At 34.1% G+C, this 22,813-nt stretch overlaps 1 protein-coding gene across 11 annotated transcripts in view; it reads left to right on the top strand.

The window, feature by feature from the left end:
* The first annotated feature begins 9,615 nt into the window (after nt 1–9,615).
* The window catches only part of LOC105342884 (uncharacterized), a 39,086-nt gene continuing 25,888 nt past the window's right edge, over nt 9,616–22,813 (top strand). For 3 of the 11 annotated variants that reach the window (XR_010710580.1, XR_010710576.1, XR_010710585.1), the window contains exons 1-3: nt 9,616–10,739; nt 10,934–10,999; nt 11,586–11,907. The gene's annotated coding sequence lies outside the window, so the exon portion shown is untranslated. Of the gene's footprint in view, nt 10,740–10,933; nt 11,000–11,585; nt 11,908–12,343; nt 12,554–13,689; nt 13,757–15,023; nt 15,234–16,400; nt 16,468–17,734; nt 22,797–22,813 lie in introns of those variants that run through there. The other 8 variants (XR_010710582.1, XM_066074368.1, XM_066074375.1 and 5 more) reach the window with 5 other exon arrangements.

The following is a 22,813-nucleotide window of genomic DNA, read 5'->3' on the forward strand; positions in this document are numbered from 1 at the left end:
GTTTTTATCTCAGTCAACACATTTTTCTTAACTCCACCCAAAATTAAACAATTAAAGGAAAAATATTCACTTTTACAAACATTTATATTCTTTTTTTTTATTTATATTGTTTTTTTTTATTGTCAGAACAACAGTTTAGTTAGTCAAGTGATGTTCATCAATTAAATATGCCCATTAAAACTTTTCTATCAGGCGAAATTATTTAAGTAATTAAAAACAGCATTAGTGTTTTTGTATAGAAGATAAATATCACCTTGTTAATTGTTGCGTGATACAATATCATTTGCATCCTGTTTTATTTACTTTTGCAGCATTCAAAACTATGTTGTTTTAATGAAAGTGTCAATTGCTGTTCAATTTTCTATGTTTTCTTAATCGTCGCGGACCTATGAACTCTACAATGAAAATATATAATATTCTACGAGACATTGTTTTATGCCGAATGAATGACGCAAAAGATAGTCTCGCCAAGTCACAAATCATAGCAGCTTCCGATGGTAATGACTTATTTAAAAGTACATATCAAACAACAATGTTAAAATGATCTTCTCAAGTGATAATTTATTTTAGAACAGTCCGTTAAGTCAAGTTTTATTCAGACGACTTGTTGCAAATATAAATCAATATTTATTTGGGTAAGATTGTTTTTTTGTTTTTTGTTGTTTTTTTTGTTTATTCCTTTTTTTTTTTTAACTTTATTCTTGTTGTTGTTGTTGTTGGGGGGGGGGGGTAACATTGCATTCACTTGACACTATTCATTCAAGGATCACTCCCAGTGTAACGTGTTAACGTTTAAGTGGCGTGCACTCAAGAGTAGGGTATCTTTCCGGTATTGTTTAAGTAGTGGAATATAATGATTATGAATGAGTTAAACTGTATTGCTGTCGTTTTATCAGTGGAATAAATACAAAAGTGGAACAACGAAAGCATCAATGACGAGTTTCCTTGACACATTATATTTTAATATATCGTTATACACTTAAATTATTGTTTTATATTCACTCATATAGTACCTCGGACTTATTTTCATAAAAATCAGACTCGTTTTCATAAACGTTTCTTTTTGGTAAGCTCAACACCTGACTGAAGCTACACTGTGTATGCTTTGTTATATGAGCTAATGAAAAAGAGTCCCACAGTTTTTTCGCGGTAAATATAGTTCTATAGTAGAATCAAGCATATCTTTTACAGCATACGCCCTAGCATAATATAACATTGAAATCTTATAGCATAGCAATGGAATCTCATACCATAATATTGGAATCCCATACCATAGCATACTATCTCATTCGTCAAACCATAGCATAACATACACCATGATTTTAACTCGATTTTAAATGATTTTATTAAATAAAGAAGAAATATTCACATTGCAGATTAGTGGTAAAGTATGGCTTCTAATTATTTTACTCCAACATTTTTGGATCTCTTCTGTGTATGGATGTGTTTTGTTCAAATCTCATAGCAATACATGAATATCTCATAGCTTATCAATTAACCGCATATCATATCATAACAAAACGTTGTAAAAGATATCCATGAAATGACTGTAAGACAAATGCTTAGTTACACAACTGTCTATCTTTAACACATATCCTACTAACTGGAATGATATTTGTACGTATCCAATATGTATATCAAAGGGGACTTGGTGTCTAAGAAACAATAATTTTACAAGAAATACTATACCTACTGTCTTTACCACCACCTGTCCTGTACATTGACAGTGTGATATCTAATACAACGATAAACTGCCAGGAGTTATCTTCCGTGAAGAGTATTCTCGTTATATACAGGGAGCTCTGTGCAGTAGATGTGTGTTGTGTGTAGTAATTATTGTTTGTATATTGCACTCATATAATAACATGCCGATATTAACGTATCAGTGCTACCAAGCAAACTTGCATATGTAGAAAAAATGATTAACAATTTATAATGATTACAGGAAAGAAATATATTCAATGTACACTGTATATATATGTTTTTGTCAGAAGAAAGAAAGAAAAATATATCTACTTGTATTGATAATTTAAAAGGTGTTTGGCGTATATAACGAAATTGACTCATAAACGCAGAGTGGATACTCAATATTTATATAAATAATCAGCTACATATTAAACACATTTTACATATCCGTAAATTTACAGAAGCAAATTTCATACAAATGTATTCTTATCTGGCCTACACACTGAAGGGTTTCACTGACATCTACTTTTTTTAGACTACATAGAAGTCGTCTTTTTTTCTGGTTAATAGCACTTACAGAGTTTTTGCTGTCTTTGAAACTAACACGATAACACAGGGAAGGGTACATTGAAAATATATATGCAATGAAGGAAAGCAATTGGAGGCAAACCACATGCAATATGACATCAGAATGTTAATTCATGTTTCCTACAAAGTATTAGGAAAACATGAGTAAATTTTTTTTAAGTATGAACAGATAAGGCTAATGTAGAAATTTAAACAATAGTATTCCATTTCCATTTATAACTGAATTTCGAAAAGATCAAGTGACCCTTCTTTTAAGCTTAGGGGTAGAGTATAGTTTCAAGACATGTATTCATGCAGTAGCTCTACTCTCTATTCTCATATAAATTTAGTTGAAATAATTAAGGAATTTTAAAGAAATATATTTTGCAACACCGAGGCGTAATCAATTTTTTTTAATGTTTTTTTGTTGGGGGGGGGGGGGGGGGTGTGCATTCATTTGACATTATTCATTCAAGAATCACTTCCAGTGAAACGTGTGAACATTTAGGTTGCGTGCACTCAAGAGTATATTTCCGGTATTGTTTAAGTAGTGGACTATAACGATTATGAATGAGTTACAATGCTGTCGTTTTATCACTAGAATAATAAAACAAGAGGCCCAGGGGCCACATCGCTCACCTGAGCAACAATTGCCTTAATTCTGATCAAATTAGCATTACAGTATCAAAATATCTTGACAACTGAGTACAGTAGATCTTGCTAAAAAAATTGAAAATCTGCCAATTTTTATCCATCTCTTATTTTTTAGTAAAGCCCCTTTTGTTGTTGTACCTGTAAAAAGATTTTTCTCTATTCCTATACCCCCCCCCTCCTAATTTCGTGGCCCCGCTATTCTCTATGGAATCATGGTTTCATCAAACTTAAATCTACCTTTAATCTCATAACCTGTGCTTTCACACTAAGTACTGAGTTTTGGACCGAACACTTTCCCAGAATATTTTTAAGGATTGTAAAACTTGATCCCCCAATTGTGGCCTCACCCTACCCCCGGGGACCATGATTTGAACAAACTTGAATCAACACTTCCTGAGGATGCTTCCATTTTAATTTGAGCTTTTCTGGCCTAATAGTTTTTGAGAAGAAAATTTTAAAAGATTTTCTCTCTATATTCCTATGTAAAACTTGATCCCCCAATTGTGGCCCCACCCTACCCCCGGGGACCATGATTTGAACAAACTTGAATCTACCTTACCTGATGATGCCTCCGCTCAAAGTTGAGCTCTCCTGGTCTAATAGTTTCTGAGAAGACAATTTTTGAAGATTTTCTCTATATATTCCTATGTAAAACTTGATCCCCCAATTGTGGCCCCACCCTAACCCCGGGGACCATGATTTGAACAAACTTGAATCAACACTTCCTGATGATGGTTCCATTTTAATTTGAGCTTTTCTGGCCAAATAGTTTTTAAAAGAAATTTTTTAAAAGATTTTCTCTATATATTCCTATGTAAAACTTGACCCCTAATTGTGGCCCCACCCTACCCCCGGGGACCATGATTTGAACAAACATGAAACTACACTTCCTGAGGATGCTTCCATTTTAATTTGAGCTTTTCTGGCTAAACAGTTTTTGAGAAGAAGATTTTCAAAGATTTTCTCTATATATTCCTATGTAAAACTTGATCCCCCAATTGTGGCCCTACCCTACCCCTGAGGACCATGATTTAACCAAACTTGAATATACACTACATGAGGATGCTTCCATTTTAATTTGAGCTTTTCTGGCCAAATAGTTTTTGAGAAGAAGATTTTTAAAGATTTTCTCTATATATTCCTATGTAAAACTTGATCCCCCAATTGTGGCCCCACCCTACCCCTGGGAACCATGAGTTGAACAAACTTCAATCCACACTACCTGATGATGCCTCCACTCAAAGTTGAGCTTTCCTGGCCTAATAGTTTTTGAGAAGAAAATTTTTAAAGATTTTCTCTATATATTCCTATGTAAAACTTGATCCCCCAATTGTGGCCCCACCCTACCCCCGGGGACCATGATTTGAACAAATTTGAATCAACACTTCCTGGGGATGCTTCCATTTTAATTTGAGCTTTTCTGGCCTAATAGTTTTTAAAAAAAATTTTTAAAAAGATTTTCTCTATATATTCCTATGTAGAACTTGATCCCCCAATTGTGGCCCCACCCTACCCCCGGGGACCATGATTTGAACAAATTTGAATCAACACTTCCTGATGATGCTTCCATTTTAATTTGAGCTTTTCTGGCCTAATAGTTTTTAAAAGAAATTTTTTAAAAGATTTTCTCTATATATTCCTATGTAAAACTTGATCCCCCAATTGTGGCCCCACCCTACCCCCGGGGACCATGATTTGAACAAACTACACTACCTGATGGTGCCTCCACTCAAAGTTGAGCTTTTCTGGCCAAATAGTTTTTGAGAAGAAAATTTTTAAAGATTTTTATCTATATATTCCTATGTAAAACTTGATCCCCCAATTGTGGCCCCACCCTACCCCTGGGAACCATGAGTTGAACAAACTTCAATCCACACTACCTGATGATGCCTCCACTCAAAGTTGAGCTTTCCTGGCCTAATAGTTTTTGAGAAGAAAATTTTTAAAGATTTTCTCTATATATTCCTATGTAGAACTTGATCCCCTAATTGTGGCCCCACCCTAACCCCGGGGACCATGATTTGAACAAATTTGAATCAACACTTCCTGAGGATGCTTCCATTTTAATTTGAGCTTTTCTGGCCTAATAGTTTTTAAAAGAAATTTTTTTAAAAGATTTTCTCTATATATTCCTATGTAAAACTTCATCCCCCAATTGTGGTCCCACCCTAACCCCGGGGACCATGATTTGAACAAATTTTAATCAACACTTCCTGAGGATGCTTCCATTTTAATTTGAGCTTTTCTGGCCTAATAGTTTTTAAAAGAAATTTTTTAAAAGATTTTCTCTATATATTCCTATGTAAAACTTGATCCCCCAATTGTGGCCGCACCCTACCCCCGGGGACCATGATTTGAACAAACTACACTACCTGATGATGCCTCTACTCAAAGTTGAGCTTTTCTGGCCAAATAGTTTTTGAGAAGAAAATTTTTAAAGATTTTTATCTATATATTCCTATGTAAAACTTGATCCCCCAATTGTGGCCCCACCCTACCCCCGGGGACCATGATTTGAACAAACTTGAATCTACATTACATGAGGATGCTTCCACTCAAATTTGAGCTTTTCGGGCCTAATAGTTTTTAAAAGAAATTTTTTAAAAGATTTTCTCTATATATTCCTATGTAAAACTTGATCCCCCAATTGTGGCCCCACCCTAGCCCCGGGGACCATGATTCGAACAAACTTGAATCTACACTTCCTGAGGATGCTTCCATTTTAATTTGAGCTTTTCTGGCCAAATAGTTTTTGAGAAGAAGATTTTTAAAGATTTTCTCTATATATTCCTATGTAAAACTTGATCCCCCAATTGTGGCCCCACCCTACCCCCGGGGACCATGATTTGAACAAACTTGAATTTACACTACCTGATGATGCCTCCACACAAGTTTAAGCTTTACCGGCCTAATAGTTTTTGAGAAGAAGATTTTCAATTCAATTTTCAATAATTCTCAATTATCTCCCCTTTAAAAAGGGTGTGGCCCTTCATTTGAACAAACTTGAATCCCCTTCACCTAGTGGTGCTTTGTGCCAAATTTGGTTGAAATCTGCCTAGTGGTTCTTGAGAAGAAGATGAAAATGTGAAAAGTTTACAACGACGACGACGACGACGACAACGACAACGACAACGACGACAGACAACGGACAAATTGTGATCAGAAAAGCTCACTTGAGCCTTTGGCTCAGGTGAGCTAAAAAGTGGAGCATTGGAATTCTCAATGACCAGTTTCATTGAAAACTTATAATGTTTTTACATATTGCTATACACACTACATTGAAATGATTTAAAGGATTTACTTATATTGTACTTCGGACTCTTCGTTTTCATTAACATTTCTTTTAGGTAAGATTAACACCTGAATGAAGCTACACTGTGTTTGCTTTGTTATATGAGATAATGCAACAGTGTCCCAGTATGCAACAGTTGAATATATATTCTAAAACAATGTCCCACAGCGAATTTTGTTGATATTTTTCGCCGTAAATATTGTTCTACAGAAAGGTCGAACATATCTTTTACAACATACGGAATAGTAAAACACAGCATTGAAATCGTATAGCTATCATCGGAATCCCATACCATAGTATTGGAATCCCATACCATAGCATACAATCTCATTCACATTGCAGATTGGTGGTAAATGTTGGCTTCTTATTATTCTATTCCAAAATATGTGTAACTCTTCTGTGTGTCACAATTTGTATTAAAAGGCCTGGAAATTCCCTCGTTTACAAACTGAACATTGAAAAGATAAAGAGGCAGAACATAACTTCATTTACAGCATAAAGAAAACATATAAAGCTAATGCATACAACCCTCTCTAAACACACACACACACACACACACACACACACACACACACACACTCATACACTCAATTCACATACGCAAATAGCTGAAAAATCACACAAACAATATTAACAAAAAATAAACTAACCCCCTTAATACCCCCAACATATGTAAACAGAATAAATAACCCGACTTTGGCTGATGTCACATATGAATGCTAAGTCCGGACAATCGCTTTTTGGAAAGTTGTATTTTAATAAATAAATTCACCCGCATTAGGTACGTGCATAGTTGAAACCACAATTCATGTTGATCACTGGTGATAAGGATACATCACACGTTCATGTATATCGTATTACCTGGTACACGTGCTTAGACACGCTGTCATGTAAATCAAACCTCTCGTCACGGATGTTACTGGACCATATCACCAACTATAATGTGCCCGTGCGTCAGCTTGTGTTACATTTCCCACGTTGACGATGGGTCCACGATGGTTAGCTTCTCGTTGTCCTGCACCCACGGATGATACCGTCTTGTATATAACCGACTACACCCTATCAGCTAGTCACCTAAAATTCAATTCATTGTCGGGTCCACAGTGAAAATTACAACACTACACTGTTCAAAAACACACATTATATTCAACCGTCGGGCTACAATATTTTATATTCTGATAAAAACAAACAAAAATGTCATAACACTTAGCAAAGGACAAGATAGATATTTACTTAAGTATGCGCATTCTAAATTGAAATGATAATGAAAATACTTCTTACTGCTGTTTTTTCTCAATACGGTTTATCGTACTTTCACTACACAGAAATTCTATTCAAACACTCCACACAGGATTAGACATAGGCCACACAGGTCCTAAGACATATTGTCAAACTCCACGAAGGTTCATACAGAAGGACACACCTTCTCTCATCAACGACCTGGCCGGAACTTACTCATGCACGAAAACCGGTCTAACAAACAATGACTAGCTGACCGTTGCACTCTATGGAGCGCTGTTACTCACAGAAATTAATAGACTAATACAACTTTAATTGAACATATATTCAAAATTGTGACACTGTGTATGGATGCGTTTTGTTCAAATCTCATTTCATTCCATTGAAAATCTCATTGCATTCAATAAAACTGCATATCATAGCATAGCATAACATTGTAAAAGATATGCATGAAATGACTGTATGACAAATGCCTAGTTACACAACTGTCTATATTTACCACACATCCTGCTAACTGGAATGATATTTGTACGTATCCAATATGTATATCAGAGAGGACTTGTCTCAGGAACAATAACTTTACAAGAAACACTCTACCTGCTGTCTGTACCAACACCTGTCCTGTACATTGACAGTGTGTTATCTAATACAACAATAAACTACCAGGAGTTATCTTCCATGGAGAGTATTCTCGTTATATACAGGGAGCTCTGTGCAGTAGATGTGTGTTGTGTGTAGTATTTATTGTTTGTATATTGCACTCATATAATAACATGTCGTTTTCGATATTAACATATCAGTGCTACCACACAGAGTTGCATATGTAGAAAAAAAGATTAACAATATATAATGATTACAGGAAAGAAATATATTCAATGTACACTGTACATGTATATGTGTTTGTCAGAAGAAAGAGGGAGAAATATATCTTCTTGTATTGATAATTTACAAAGTGTTTAGCGTATCTAACGAATTTGACTCATAAAAATCAGAGTGGATACTCAATTTTCATATAAACAATTAGCTACATATTACACACATTTTACATATCCGTAAATTTACAGAAAAATAGTTCCAAGAAATGTATTCTTATGTGGCCCACATACATTATATAGTTTTTACTGTCTTTGAAATTAACTTAATAACACAGGAAAGTGTACATTCAAAATATATAAGCAATGAAGGAAAGCAATTGGAGGCAAATTACATGCAGCATTACATCAGAATGCTAATACATGTTTCCAACAAAATATCAAGAAAACATTAGTAAAAACATTTAAGTTGATGCAGATAAGACTAATGAAATATTAAAACAACGGTATTCAGTTTCAAATTATAACTGAATTTCAGAGAAAAAAAATAATGTCATTGAAAAGATCAAATGGCCCTACTTTGAAGCTTAATCGAGGAATACATTTTCAAGACATGAATTCAGTAGCTTAACAGGTTATTCTCATATAGATGTGATTAAAATAGTTTACGAATTTTTAAGAAAAATATTTTGCAATTCTTGAGGCGTTGCCAATTCTTTCAAATGATTTGCAAGTCCCACTTAAAATGTTATATATATTTATCACATTTATGTTTCGCTCAATATACAGTGGTATCACACATGTAATGAATTTTTGATATTTGAACCAAACGTGACGTCATAATTGAACATTATATAGGTTTTGGATATTGATTAACGTAGAATGAAAAATTCAAAGATATAATTCAGTTGATGTGTGGAGTTGTAAATGCAAAGCATTTATTGTTATTTTTGTTCATGAATAAAAATAAATATGTTTTGGGGTTTTTTTTTTTGGTATTTTGTTGAGATTTACTTCAACAATTCATAATTTAATTTTTTACCTGTCAATTAATAAATAACATAACTCTCTTCTATTGATGAATGTGGTTATTGCATTATTGTTTATTGAATGATTTTCTTAATTAGAATAATTCATTGATTAGTAATCACTTGATAAGAATTGCACGCTGTGTTAGACAAATATACAACTTTTATGTATTTATGAAATGTGTATCGGAGAGTGTTACATCCTTTTTAAAACATTATGTGATTGGTTGGAAAAATACCATGCAAAACTTTACAAGAACAGCATTGAGCAGTTTCAATGTAACTCAACCAGATGTGTTTAAAAAAAAATTATGTCCATAAATAGTTATGCATGTTGACTACTTTATTTGTATGTTTTTGTTTACCACGTGGTATTGTTTTCCACTACTGTGTATTTTTAGTTTAGGCATGCGCACTGGCAAGTTATGCATATTAGCTAGTCTGCGCATGCGTAGTCATTGTTCATTTTGTAAACATCCATGATTGTCTACGGTTTGTGAAAGAAGATGTGTACATGAATTACAACCCCGTCCGTCCAATTTTACGATATTCTGCGACTTCAACAATTCACTAACGAGACCTGGTGTGTGTTCTCATAGGTAACGTTATCTATATCCCGTTTTTTAGCGATTTATCAAGGCTTCATGGTACTGCAGAAGTGATTTTCGCGCGGTTCAAAATGGCGCCAGTGACACTCCAGTCATAACATTGTTGCCCATCGATGCCAAAGTTATTGTGTGCGATGTACCAGAGACGTGGATGTAATTTATTATACAGCAGTTTGAACTTGTGTATATTTGCGTGTAATGTGTGAAAATATTTGTGTCAACTTTTTCTATTGTTTATTTCATAATGTCAACATTGATAGTGGGCGATTCGCATGTGAAAAGACTCAAAACATTCTTAGGTTCACGTCGTTCCGCTAATTTTGTGTTTAATATATATGAACTCAAAGAGGTGAACTATTTCGGTATAAGTGGAGGACTTGTGAACAATGGTCACCATCTATCCCTTATTATATTTGCAGTACGACGATGTAGACCTCAGCACCTAATTGTTTTCATTGGAGGCAATGATTTGGACTCGAGTGAACTAGATTTTAGTTTGGAATGTATTGTTTCTAAATTGACTGCCAATGTGACTCAACTTAAAAGGTGTTTCCATTTAAAGTCTGTTACCGTGCTTAGTTTTCTCCCTAGAGAAGTGACTTAATTATAATCAACGAGTCAAAAAAGCCAATAGACTTCTTAAGCAATTTTGTGCTTGTCACACAGTAACATTTTGGAAGCTGAGAGGATTCGCGGAAAGTCAGAAACCAATCTTATGCGACGGGGTTCATCTTAATGACTTTGGGTTCCATAAACTGTTTAGACAGATTAGAGGTGTCCTATTAATTCAGCTAAGACAGGAACCCAAGCATAGTCCCTCTGTAAACAGCAATGACGACAGGGGCTTCTAGCTGTAAATATTGCTTTGTAACCACCCATCGTGCAATTTTATTTCTCATATTTTTGTTTAATAAGTCTGATGTGAACAATGCAGTTACGCTTTAAGTAATTAACATTTTACCAAGTGTTCCATAAACCTTTAACAATTTTATTAGATTAACCTTATGTTTGTAATATTATCTATTTAACCTGATATGTTTATTTCAGTTCAAAGCATCCAGATCAATCTGCAGATAGACTGTCCACCACTTGTTATAATTTGTTTGGATACAGGTAACAGCTTTGTTTTTTGGTCTATGACAATTTACCAAACAAATACCTTTTAAAGCTATATCAGCTTATTTGAATGAATATAAGATACAGCTCCAATGCTATGGCGGCAGGAGCAATGATACACGTATGATATAATAAGCAGTTTTGCAATGTTTACATATAAAACAGAGCCTCAGGCTATGCTAAGCAACTAAAATATACACCTCTAGTGCTATGGCATATATAAGTGATAAAACTACTAAATGTATGGCAGAATTATTTTTGCTATAAGCAATGTGTTATAACATTGATAACAAGCTTAACACTAATTGTCTGAGAGCATAATATATATATATATATATATATATATATATATATATATATATATATATATATATATATATATATATATATATATATATATATATATATATATATATATATATATATACCTGGGGTATATAACAATCTGCTATACCACAGTTTTACCTTACATTAGATCACTTTAAAGATAGCATGAAAGCTTTTTGGCTATGCAAATTCTTGTATATGATCATTTTAGTTTAAATATTAACATCTTCATTTCCTTTATATTTTACTCTATTAGATTTTGATGGCATCCTCACCAAAACGCAGGAGGCGGAACAAGACAGCCTCGCATCCTCCCACAGAAACCCAACCTCAAAGCGGTCTTATGTCTCATGAGGACAGGGCCACAATGATAAGGACGTGCATGGCCTCTATCATCCCAACCATTGAAAATACTTGTCGACGCTATATGGATGAATATCCCCATGGTGAGAGCAATCCTTCATTGTCAATCCCCATGCAGACTGCAACTTCACAACAGCAATCAGCCGACACTCAACAAGCCTCTTCGCAAGCAGTAACACCTGACCATTCCCTACTGCAAGAGATAATTTCTCAAGGTATGCAGTTGCTTAATCAGAATACTGAAGGGGATTAACGCTCAGCAACTGGTTTAACATTGGGTGTAGATTCCAAAATTAGGGCAAAAATCCACGCCAATGAGTTCATCAAATTTGCTGTCCTGTTGCCAAATGATTTTGATCATGATGAGACAGACAAGTATAAATCAGTTGGGTATATCCCTCTAACTATTTTTAGAATCGGTAGGACAACAAAGAAGTGCCTTTAAGCAAAATAGTCCCTATACTTGCAGAGTGTATATACATTTATTGGGACATTTTAAATCAGAATGCTTGACACATGTCAGAAAAGAGGATTTGCAATTTTTAAAACAAGTGTCAAAATTGAATTATCATTTGAAGAAAAGAATTGAAATTGTTTGATGTACACCCTTTCCAAAACTGAGAAATTCCCTACTTTTACTTTCATTTTCAGAGTTTTTCAATACAGACGCATTTTGCCGGAAAACGAATCTGACTTCAAACCACGAAATTTTAACAGGAAAGAGACAATTTGATGAGCTTTCATTCAAGAGGTCCCTCGTTGCTGAACGAAAATTAGGGCCGGAGCCATGAACCATAACGTTAACATTACCGCCTATGGAAAATGCATTAGTGGACTATACCCATATTGAGCTCCATGCTGGTAAGGCATATTTCTTGTTTATTTGCAATTATTATGATAAACGTGCATTTTTCTTTTGTACATTTTCTCATTTATGTGAATAAACTAAATTTCCAACAAGTTCAACAAGTTTAATCATTTTAATAGCATATTTTCCAAGAAAATATCCATCACAACACCCCCCCCCCCCCCTGGGATTTTCAAAAAACCAATTAAATTAAAGAATTTGTGATTTTAACTTGAATGTAATTTATTTTGAGTTTTTACATTTAAAAAAATGAAAATGTAGGCGTGTTTCTAATCATATATGAGTTTAGAAGACATTTTTATAAATTTTGAGACCAAATATCACTTCGGGTTTTTAGTGCGATCATTTCAAGCGAGCAAAAGTGAAAGTAGAAAAGCAGAAAGTTTCCGGTGAGGAAAAATACTTCATTCTAGCAGTGTCCAGCTATCTAAGATTAGTTTGCATTGTAAGGGAATTGTATTAGTGTCCGATAGGTTCCAGTTGTATATTTATGATGACAGATTTGCATTAAATTGGAGTAAATTGATTTGTCATGCATGTGACATGACTATGTACCGAAGATGTAGGTATGCACTCTAGATAACCTGTAGAAGCCTACCATGTTGGTTAGTACTTTAAAATCCACAAAATCTATCTTTGTTTATCATAATCAAAATTGAATGAAATTATCAGTAATCATTTTAAGTAGATATTTACTAGTATTTATTTATTCATACTATTGAAAAAATAGATCAATATGTTGGGTTGGGGGTTGATATTGAATGTTATGGGGGGGGGGGTGTTGGTCTTTAGGCTGTATAGATGTGTTGTGTATGAAGATGTAGTTATTGTTGCCTATCTGTTCTCTCTTTCTGTATCTTTCCCCCTCTCTCTAATTCTCTCTGTCTCTCTCTCTGTCTGTCTCTGTCTGTCTGTCTGTCTCTCTCTCTCTCTCTCTCTCTCTCTCTCTCTCAACATATGGCTGCTTTTGAAATGGAATTGCAAATGTTGGGAATAGTGTTGGATAATGTAGAATTAATTAATTCAAAACATTTCATTTTAGATAACATGTAAATTGAAATGGAATTGCAAATGTTGGGAATAGTGTTGGATAATGTAGAATTAATTAATTCAAAACATTTCATTTTAGATAACATGTAAATTGAAATGGAAGTCTTCTTCAAAGAATAAAAACACAACAATGAGCCACACTTGATGTAAGTAAAATTTATTTTTGTAACTTCACTCGTCCAAGTTTAAAAGAAGGAACCTATCAAAACTATATACCCTGCATGGCCAGTATTTTACATGCAGATAATTTAGAATATTATAGATACTGGGAAACTTTACATTGATTATACATATTTCACAGTCTTTGTGGGTATTTCTTGTTCTTCTGGATTTTGAACTTTAGTTAAATGTAGACTCTCTTCCACAGGATATGTCTTTTGATAATTTTTGTTAAATTTGTTACCATGGTAACAATATACAAGAGTAAAAGAAAAAATTCTTATTAGCAAGTTTCTTTTCCCTATGACATATATTCAATGAGTTAAGTCATGGTGCATTTGTTCCGAAATTAGGCTTAAATAAAAGTTCAGCAAATATTACACTTATATGACTAAAAACAACTCATCACTATGACGTCATTATGACGTCATAGGTGAGGTAATCTCAAGCTAGCATCAAAATGGAGCAAAAACTGAAATGAGGGCCTCACATTATAGAGTCATATAACTTTATTATTTATAAACCAATACCTACATGTAATACCTTGATGGATAGGGAAATTCCTATACTTTTCTATTTTACCTTTTTCGTGGTGTTTGAAAACAATTCTTTTTTGTAACTAAAGAAAAACTCATGATTTTTACGACAACAATTTTATAAAATCATACATAATTGAGCTTTTTCATAAGAATATGAACAAAATAAATTTGGTAAAATATTGAATGTTTATGTTTTACATGTATTTTAATCCTTGAGATTAAAGTTTCCTCAATTTATGCAATTTGAAGAGCATCGAGTGCCAATGAGCTATATGTTGTTTAGGTAAATTATGATTGGACTGTTTTTTCAAATTTCATGCATGTGTATCAATGCTGCAAAATCCATAGTTATGTATTGAATTTTTCCAAATTTGGAATCATGGTTCTTTAAAGTGTCTAGAGTGAATATATAAGCTAAGAATTGTAAATTACCACAATGACTGTTTTATATTGGGTATATCCCTCTAACTATTTTTAGAATCGGTAGGACAACAAAGAAGTGCCTTTAAGCAAAATAGTCCCTATACTTGCAGAGTGTATATACATTTATTGGGACATTTTAAATCAGAATGCTTGACACATGTCAGAAAAGAGGATTTGCAATTTTTAAAACAAGTGTCAAAATTGAATTATCATTTGAAGAAAAGAATTGAAATTGTTTGATGTACACCCTTTCCAAAACTGAGAAATTCCCTACTTTTACTTTCATTTTCAGAGTTTTTCAATACAGACGCATTTTGCCGGAAAACGAATCTGACTTCAAACCACGAAATTTTAACAGGAAAGAGACAATTTGATGAGCTTTCATTCAAGAGGTCCCTCGTTGCTGAACGAAAATTAGGGCCGGAGCCATGAACCATAACGTTAACATTACCGCCTATGGAAAATGCATTAGTGGACTATACCCATATTGAGCTCCATGCTGGTAAGGCATATTTCTTGTTTATTTGCAATTATTATGATAAACGTGCATTTTTCTTTTGTACATTTTCTCATTTATGTGAATAAACTAAATTTCCAACAAGTTCAACAAGTTTAATCATTTTAATAGCATATTTTCCAAGAAAATATCCATCACAACACCCCCCCCCTGGGATTTTCAAAAAACCAATTAAATTAAAGAATTTGTGATTTTAACTTGAATGTAATTTATTTTGAGTTTTTACATTTAAAAAAATGAAAATGTAGGCGTGTTTCTAATCATATATGAGTTTAGAAGACATTTTTATAAATTTTGAGACCAAATATCACTTCGGGTTTTTAGTGCGATCATTTCAAGCGAGCAAAAGTGAAAGTAGAAAAGCAGAAAGTTTCCGGTGAGGAAAAATACTTCATTCTAGCAGTGTCCAGCTATCTAAGATTAGTTTGCATTGTAAGGGAATTGTATTAGTGTCCGATAGGTTCCAGTTGTATATTTATGATGACAGATTTGCATTAAATTGGAGTAAATTGATTTGTCATGCATGTGACATGACTATGTACCGAAGATGTAGGTATGCACTCTAGATAACCTGTAGAAGCCTACCATGTTGGTTAGTACTTTAAAATCCACAAAATCTATCTTTGTTTATCATAATCAAAATTGAATGAAATTATCAGTAATCATTTTAAGTAGATATTTACTAGTATTTATTTATTCATACTATTGAAAAAATAGATCAATATGTTGGGGTGGGGGTTGATATTGAATGTTATGGGGGGGGGGGGGTGTTGGTCTTTAGGCTGTATAGATGTGTTGTGTATGAAGATGTAGTTATTGTTGCCTATCTGTTCTCTCTTTCTCTATCTTTCCCCCTCTCTCTAATTCTCTCTGTCTCTCTCTCTGTCTGTCTCTGTCTGTCTGTCTGTCTGTCTGTCTCTCTCTCTCTCTCTCTCTCTCTCTCTCTCTCTCTCTCTCTCTCTCTCTCTCTCTCTCAACATATGGCTGCTTTTGAAATGGAATTGCAAATGTTGGGAATAGTGTTGGATAATGTAGAATTAATTAATTCAAAACATTTCATTTTAGATAACATGTAAATTGAAATGGAATTGCAAATGTTGGGAATAGTGTTGGATAATGTAGAATTAATTAATTCAAAACATTTCATTTTAGATAACATGTAAATTGAAATGGAAGTCTTCTTCAAAGAATAAAAACACAACAATGAGCCACACTTGATGTAAGTAAAATTTATTTTTGTAACTTCACTCGTCCAAGTTTAAAAGAAGGAACCTATCAAAACTATATACCCTGCATGGCCAGTATTTTACATGCAGATAATTTAGAATATTATAGATACTGGGAAGCTTTACATTGATTATACATATTTCACAGTCTTTGTGGGTATTTCTTGTTCTTCTGGATTTTGAACTTTAGTTAAATGTAGACTCTCTTCCACAGGATATGTCTTTTGATAATTTTTGTTAAATTTGTTACCATGGTAACAATATACAAGAGTAAAAGAAAAAATTCTTATTAGCAAGTTTCTTTTCCCTATGACATATATTTAATGAGTTAAGTCATGGTGCATTTGTTCCGAAATTAGGCTTAAATAAAAGTCCAGCAAATATTACACTTATATGACTAAAAACAACTCATCACTATGACGTCATTATGACGTCATAAGTGAGGTAATCTCAAGCTAGCATCAAAATGGAGCAAAAACTGAAATGAGGGCCTCACAATTTAGAGTCATATAACTTTATTATTTATAAACCAATACCTACATGTAATACCTTGATGGATAGGGAAATTCCTATACTTTTCTATTTGACCTTTTTCGTGGTGTTTGAAAACAATTCTTTTTTGTAACTAAAGAAAAACTCATGATTTTTACGACAACAATTTTATAAAATCATACATAATTGAGCTTTTTCATAAGAATATGAACAAAATAAATTTGGTAAAATATTGAATGTTTATGTTTTACATGTATTTTAATCCTTGAGATTAAAGTTTCCTCAATTTATGCAATTTGAAGAGCATCGAGTGCCAATGAGCTATATGTTGTTTAGGTAAATTATGACTGGACTGTTTTTTCAAATTTCATGCATGTGTATCAATGCTGCAAAATCCATAGTTATGTATTGAATTTTTCCAAATTTGGAATCATGGTTCTTTAAAGTGTCTAGAGTGAATATATAAGCTAAGAATTGTAAATTACCACAATGACTGTTTTATATTGGGTATATCCCTCTAACTATTTTTAGAATCGGTAGGACAACAAAGAAGTGCCTTTAAGCAAAATAGTCCCTATACTTGCAGAGTGTATATACATTTATTGGGACATTTTAAATCAGAATGCTTGACACATGTCAGAAAAGAGGATTTGCAATTTTTAAAACAAGTGTCAAAATTGAATTATCATTTGAAGAAAAGAATTGAAATTGTTTGATGTACACCCTTTCCAAAACTGAGAAATTCCCTACTTTTACTTTCATTTTCAGAGTTTTTCAATACAGACGCATTTTGCCGGAAAACGAATCTGACTTCAAACCACGAAATTTTAACAGGAAAGAGACAATTTGATGAGCTTTCATTCAAGAGGTCCCTCGTTGCTGAACGAAAATTAGGGCCGGAGCTATGAACCATAACGTTAACATTACCGCCTATGGAAAATGCATTAGTGGACTATACCCAGTTGATAAAAATGGTGAGCTCATTATCGTTAAGGCAAACGACAAGAGCCCTATCAAATCTATAATTAAATGGGTAGAGGCGTTCCACATATTTGTCGCAATCTATGCAGAAAAGTTTTCCCACGAAATTGGAAACTTAATATGACGTACGCACACACTGTGCAAAGGATCACTGACTCATAAGGGGACTCTGCTGCTTTAATGTATGATGAAAAATTTAGGCGATGGCGCGAAAAAGAACCTTCATTATGTGCTTGGGAGAAGAACAATATTGAGCTATACCAAGACGCTTAAGTTTCTGGACTAGATTTTAAAATCAAGTACAAGAAACAGCCCTTTCGTGCCCAATCCAAGTCACATAACTACTGCTATTCCCTCAACAATGTTGGCTCGTGCACAAAAAACAACTGCCCCCATCAACATGTTTGCCAGTACTGTGCAGGAAAGCATCCGCGAAGACAGTGTCCCAATAGACCGAAACAAACCTTTGCGAAACAAAATGCTAGAAAACCTGCCAGCACCTCTAACCAACAAGGCTCCACTAAGTGATAGGGATATAAGTATCATCACACCAATTCAAGTCGACAAATTGGCCAGCTATCTTGACGGCTATGATCCATCTTTGGCCCAATTTTTAATTAGTGGGTTTACCTTAGGTTTTATAATCCCATATCAGGGGCAACGTGCTTTTAGAATTTCTAGAAATATCTCTTCTTTGAACAATAATGATGGAATACTTCAAAGTAAAATCAGCAATGAGTTACGAGCACACCGTATAGCCGTGCCTTACCCAAATCCACCATTTCCTATTATATAAGTTTCACCTCTTGGATTGGTACCCAAAAAAGCTGTCGGTGAATTTCGTTTGATACATCATTTATCTTATCCTGAGGGTATGTCTATAAATCACAACATACCTAAAGATTTGTGTACAGTACAATATCAATCAGTGGAAACGGCTATTAATATAATTAGACAATTGGGAAGGGGTGCGTTGTTAGCAAAGACAGATCTTGAGAATGCTTATAAACAGATCCCTATTCATCCAGATGATTTCGAACTAATTGAATTCATGGTAGACAATATGTATTACTACGACAAAACATTGCCTTTTAGACTCAGCTATTCATGTAATCTTTTTGAAAAATTTAGCTCGGCTCTTTAATGGATCCTTGAAACAAAATTCTCTGTTATACATTGCGTGCACATCCTAGACGATTTTCTTTTCCTAAGTGAACCCCACTCGTCAATATGTTACAGTGCTCTGCTTGCCTTTTATCAACTATCTAATGACATTTGCTTACCCGTAAAATCAGAACTCTCACATTTTTGGGCCTGGAATTAGATACCTTGAACTTCGAAATTCGATTACCTCAAGATAAATTAACTCAATTGAAATTGGAAATTCAAAAATTCAAAGCAAAGCGCTCGGCAACTTTGATGGAACTGCAATCTTTAATTGGTATGCTCAATTTTGCCTGTAGTGTAGTTCCTCCTGGTCGTACTTTTTTAAGACGTCTTATAGATCTAACAATTGGTCTCAAAAAACCATATCACCACCATTGACCGAATCTACGGGCACAAGCTGTCCTGCATGCCTGGGGTGTTTTTGAACCAATTCAATGGCAAAGGTTTTTTTTTCCTTCTGGCATAACCAATTCTTCATCTTCATAGCATTTTTTACTGATGCTAGTAATGCCGGATTTGGATGCACCTTTCGCACAAAATGGTTTTACTCCGAGTTTGCTCCTGAATGGTTAAAGTACCACATTTCAGTTAGAAAATGTTTACCTATTGTCATTGCATTAGAATTATGGGTACCTCTTCTGAAAAACTGTATCGTTGTATTACATTCTGACAATATAGCAGTTGTGCATGTGATAAACAAAACTACATCAAAGGACCCTAACCTAATGCAATTGATGAGGCGTTTAATAATTCTTTCATTGCAACACAACATTCATTTCCATGCCAAACATATTCCAGGAATTTCTAATACAGCCGCTGATTTACTATCTCGCTTGCAGGTGAAACAATTCAAAGCCCGCTTTCCACATATGGACAACGAGCCAACTCCAGTTCCTCCAGCATTTGTGCGGATTTGACTGAAACAACCATTTTTTTAGTCCGCAACTCTCTGTCTGAATCAACATTATCAGCTAACAAATCAGCTTATTTAACCTACAACTGTTTTATTGAACAATCCTTTCAACATAACGCATCTCCTCTACCACCCTGTCACTTAGTTTTATTTTCCAACTTGGTAACTACACGGATATTACACAACATTTCACCATTCGTAAAATGCTTCAGGGATTCCGGAAATCGAAACCATCATCTGACTCACGGCTACCTATAACCCCAACAATTTTGAAGAAAAAAATTCATGCTTTGGAGTTTAGTACCACATCAGCTTTTACTAAATCCCTCCTCCGGGCTATGTTTACCTTAGCATTTTGTGCTTTTTTACGAGTAGGAGAGCTTACCAAAACAAATGCTCAAACCCAGCATTTCCTTCTTTTTGGATATATCACGTAAGGATCCAATAGTCCATGCAATAGGTATATACTAGTAGATATACATATACCTCACTTTAAGCATTCTAAAGCAAACACAACTACTCTACGCCTGCAGCAAAATACGACGGATCCTTTAGTTTGCCCATGCCAAGTACTTCTACATTACCTAAATCTTAGGAAACATTCCTCACCATCAGAGCCGTTATTTTCCTTCATGGATGGTTCGCCCATCTCGCGTCAATACTTCACAGAGCAACTGCGTTCGGCATTAGCGTTTTGTAATTTGGACTTGCATCTTTACAAAGCTCATAGCTTCCGCATTTAGGCTGCTACTACAGCTGCCTCTCAGGGGTTTTCGGAATTACAAATTCAGAGCATGGGTAGATTGAACTCTGGTGCTTTTGAAAAGTACATTAGAATCCCAACACTTAAGTTTTGATGCACATTCGTTTGAGTTTTGACATTTTTTAATGGACAGTGAAGACAGGGGCTTCACGATCCTTTTTTTTCTAGCAACCATTAGACAGGGGCTACTGGTTGTGTTTTAATATCTGTGCCATTATCTTACTTTGAGTCAGGGGCTCAAACAGTCAATTTGCTTGTACATGTTTTGTCTTTTGTAATAATAGTCTTTATGTTGTAACCTTTTTTAGTTAATAGTTAATATCAACCATTAGACAGGAGCTACTGGTTGTCTTTTTGACTTATCTTACTTTTAGTCCGGGAATAAAACACTCAAATTTGCTTGTACATGTATGTTTTTTCTAAAAATAGTCGTTATGTTGAAGGGTGTTCCATTTTCCACAAATTAGTTATTTTGTTATAATTTGGTACAATTTTTCTTAATCATGCACTGACATTTCTGTTCTATTGCAATGTGGTTTTTGGATATGGGGCGTTAACAAGATTGTCTATATTTATATATATACAGGTATATAAACCTATCGATGAGTGATATAACCTATCCTGTTAAGGTGGCAGATGAACACCCCATATCTTTACTTATTTACCAGATACTTTATTATCTATTTCTGCCAAAGGTCTAAAGCTTTTACTAGACTCAATCTCATGATACTTTGTGATATTTTCAAGGTTCTATGTATGAATATTGTTCTTCGAGTTTTATGTCATTTATTTGAGGAAATGCCTATTTTCTACTTGTCACATCACATCACTTATTCTTCATTTCGTATTATATTATACTGTGACTTTGACTATGGCATTATGTTTCATGCAACTTTTATGCTATGTATTCTTCAATAAATGTTTTATTCTTTACGAAAGAGTTGAGTTTTGCTACGTAATAGTATAGATGTGATAAAGCAGGCATAAAACACATTTATGTCCATAGATAGTTCATGCATGTTGACCACTTTATTTGTATGTTTTGTTTACCACGTGGTATTGTTTTCCACTACTGTGTATTTTTAGTTTAGGCATGCACAGTGGCAAGTTATGCATATAAGCTAGTCTGCGCATGCGTAGTCATTGTTCATTTTGTAAACATCCATGATTGTCCACGGTTTGCCACCACCCTCCCCTCCACCTTTTTATTGTACATCATTTGTAAGGCAGATGAACACCCCATATCTTTACTTATATACCAGGTACTTTATTATCTATTCCTGCCAAAGGTCTAAAACTTTTACTAGTCTCAATCTCAGGATACTATGTGATATTTTCAAGGTTTTATGTATGAATATTGTTCTTCGAGTTTTATGTCATTTATTGTCAGGATACTTTGTGATATTTTGAAGGTTTTATGTATGAATATTGTTCTTCGAGTTTTATGTCATTTATTTGAGGAAATGCCTATTTTCTACTTGTCACATCACATCACTTATTCTTCATTTCGTATTATATTATATTGTGACTTTGACTATGGCATTATGTTTCATGCAACTTTTATGCTATGTATTCTTCAATAAATGTTTTATTCTTTACGAAAGAGTTGAGTTTTGCTACGTAATAGTATAGATGTGATAAAGCAGGCATAAAACACATTTATGTCCATAGATAGTTCATGCATGTTGACCACTTTATTTGTATGTTTTGTTTACCACGTGGTATTGTTTTCCACTACTGTGTATTTTTAGTTTAGGCATGCACAGTGGCAAGTTATGCATATAAGCTAGTCTGCGCATGCGTAGTCATTGTTCATTTTGTAAACATCCATGATTGTCCACGGTTTGCCACCACCCTCCCCTCCACCTTTTTATTGTACATCATTTGTAAGGCAGATGAACACCCCATATCTTTACTTATATACCAGGTACTTTATTATCTATTCCTGCCAAAGGTCTAAAACTTTTACTAGTCTCAATCTCAGGATACTATGTGATATTTTCAAGGTTTTATGTATGAATAT

Source organism: Magallana gigas, chromosome 1 (genome assembly GCF_963853765.1).
Source record: "Magallana gigas chromosome 1, xbMagGiga1.1, whole genome shotgun sequence".
Classification (NCBI taxonomy): domain Eukaryota; kingdom Metazoa; phylum Mollusca; class Bivalvia; order Ostreida; family Ostreidae; genus Magallana; species Magallana gigas.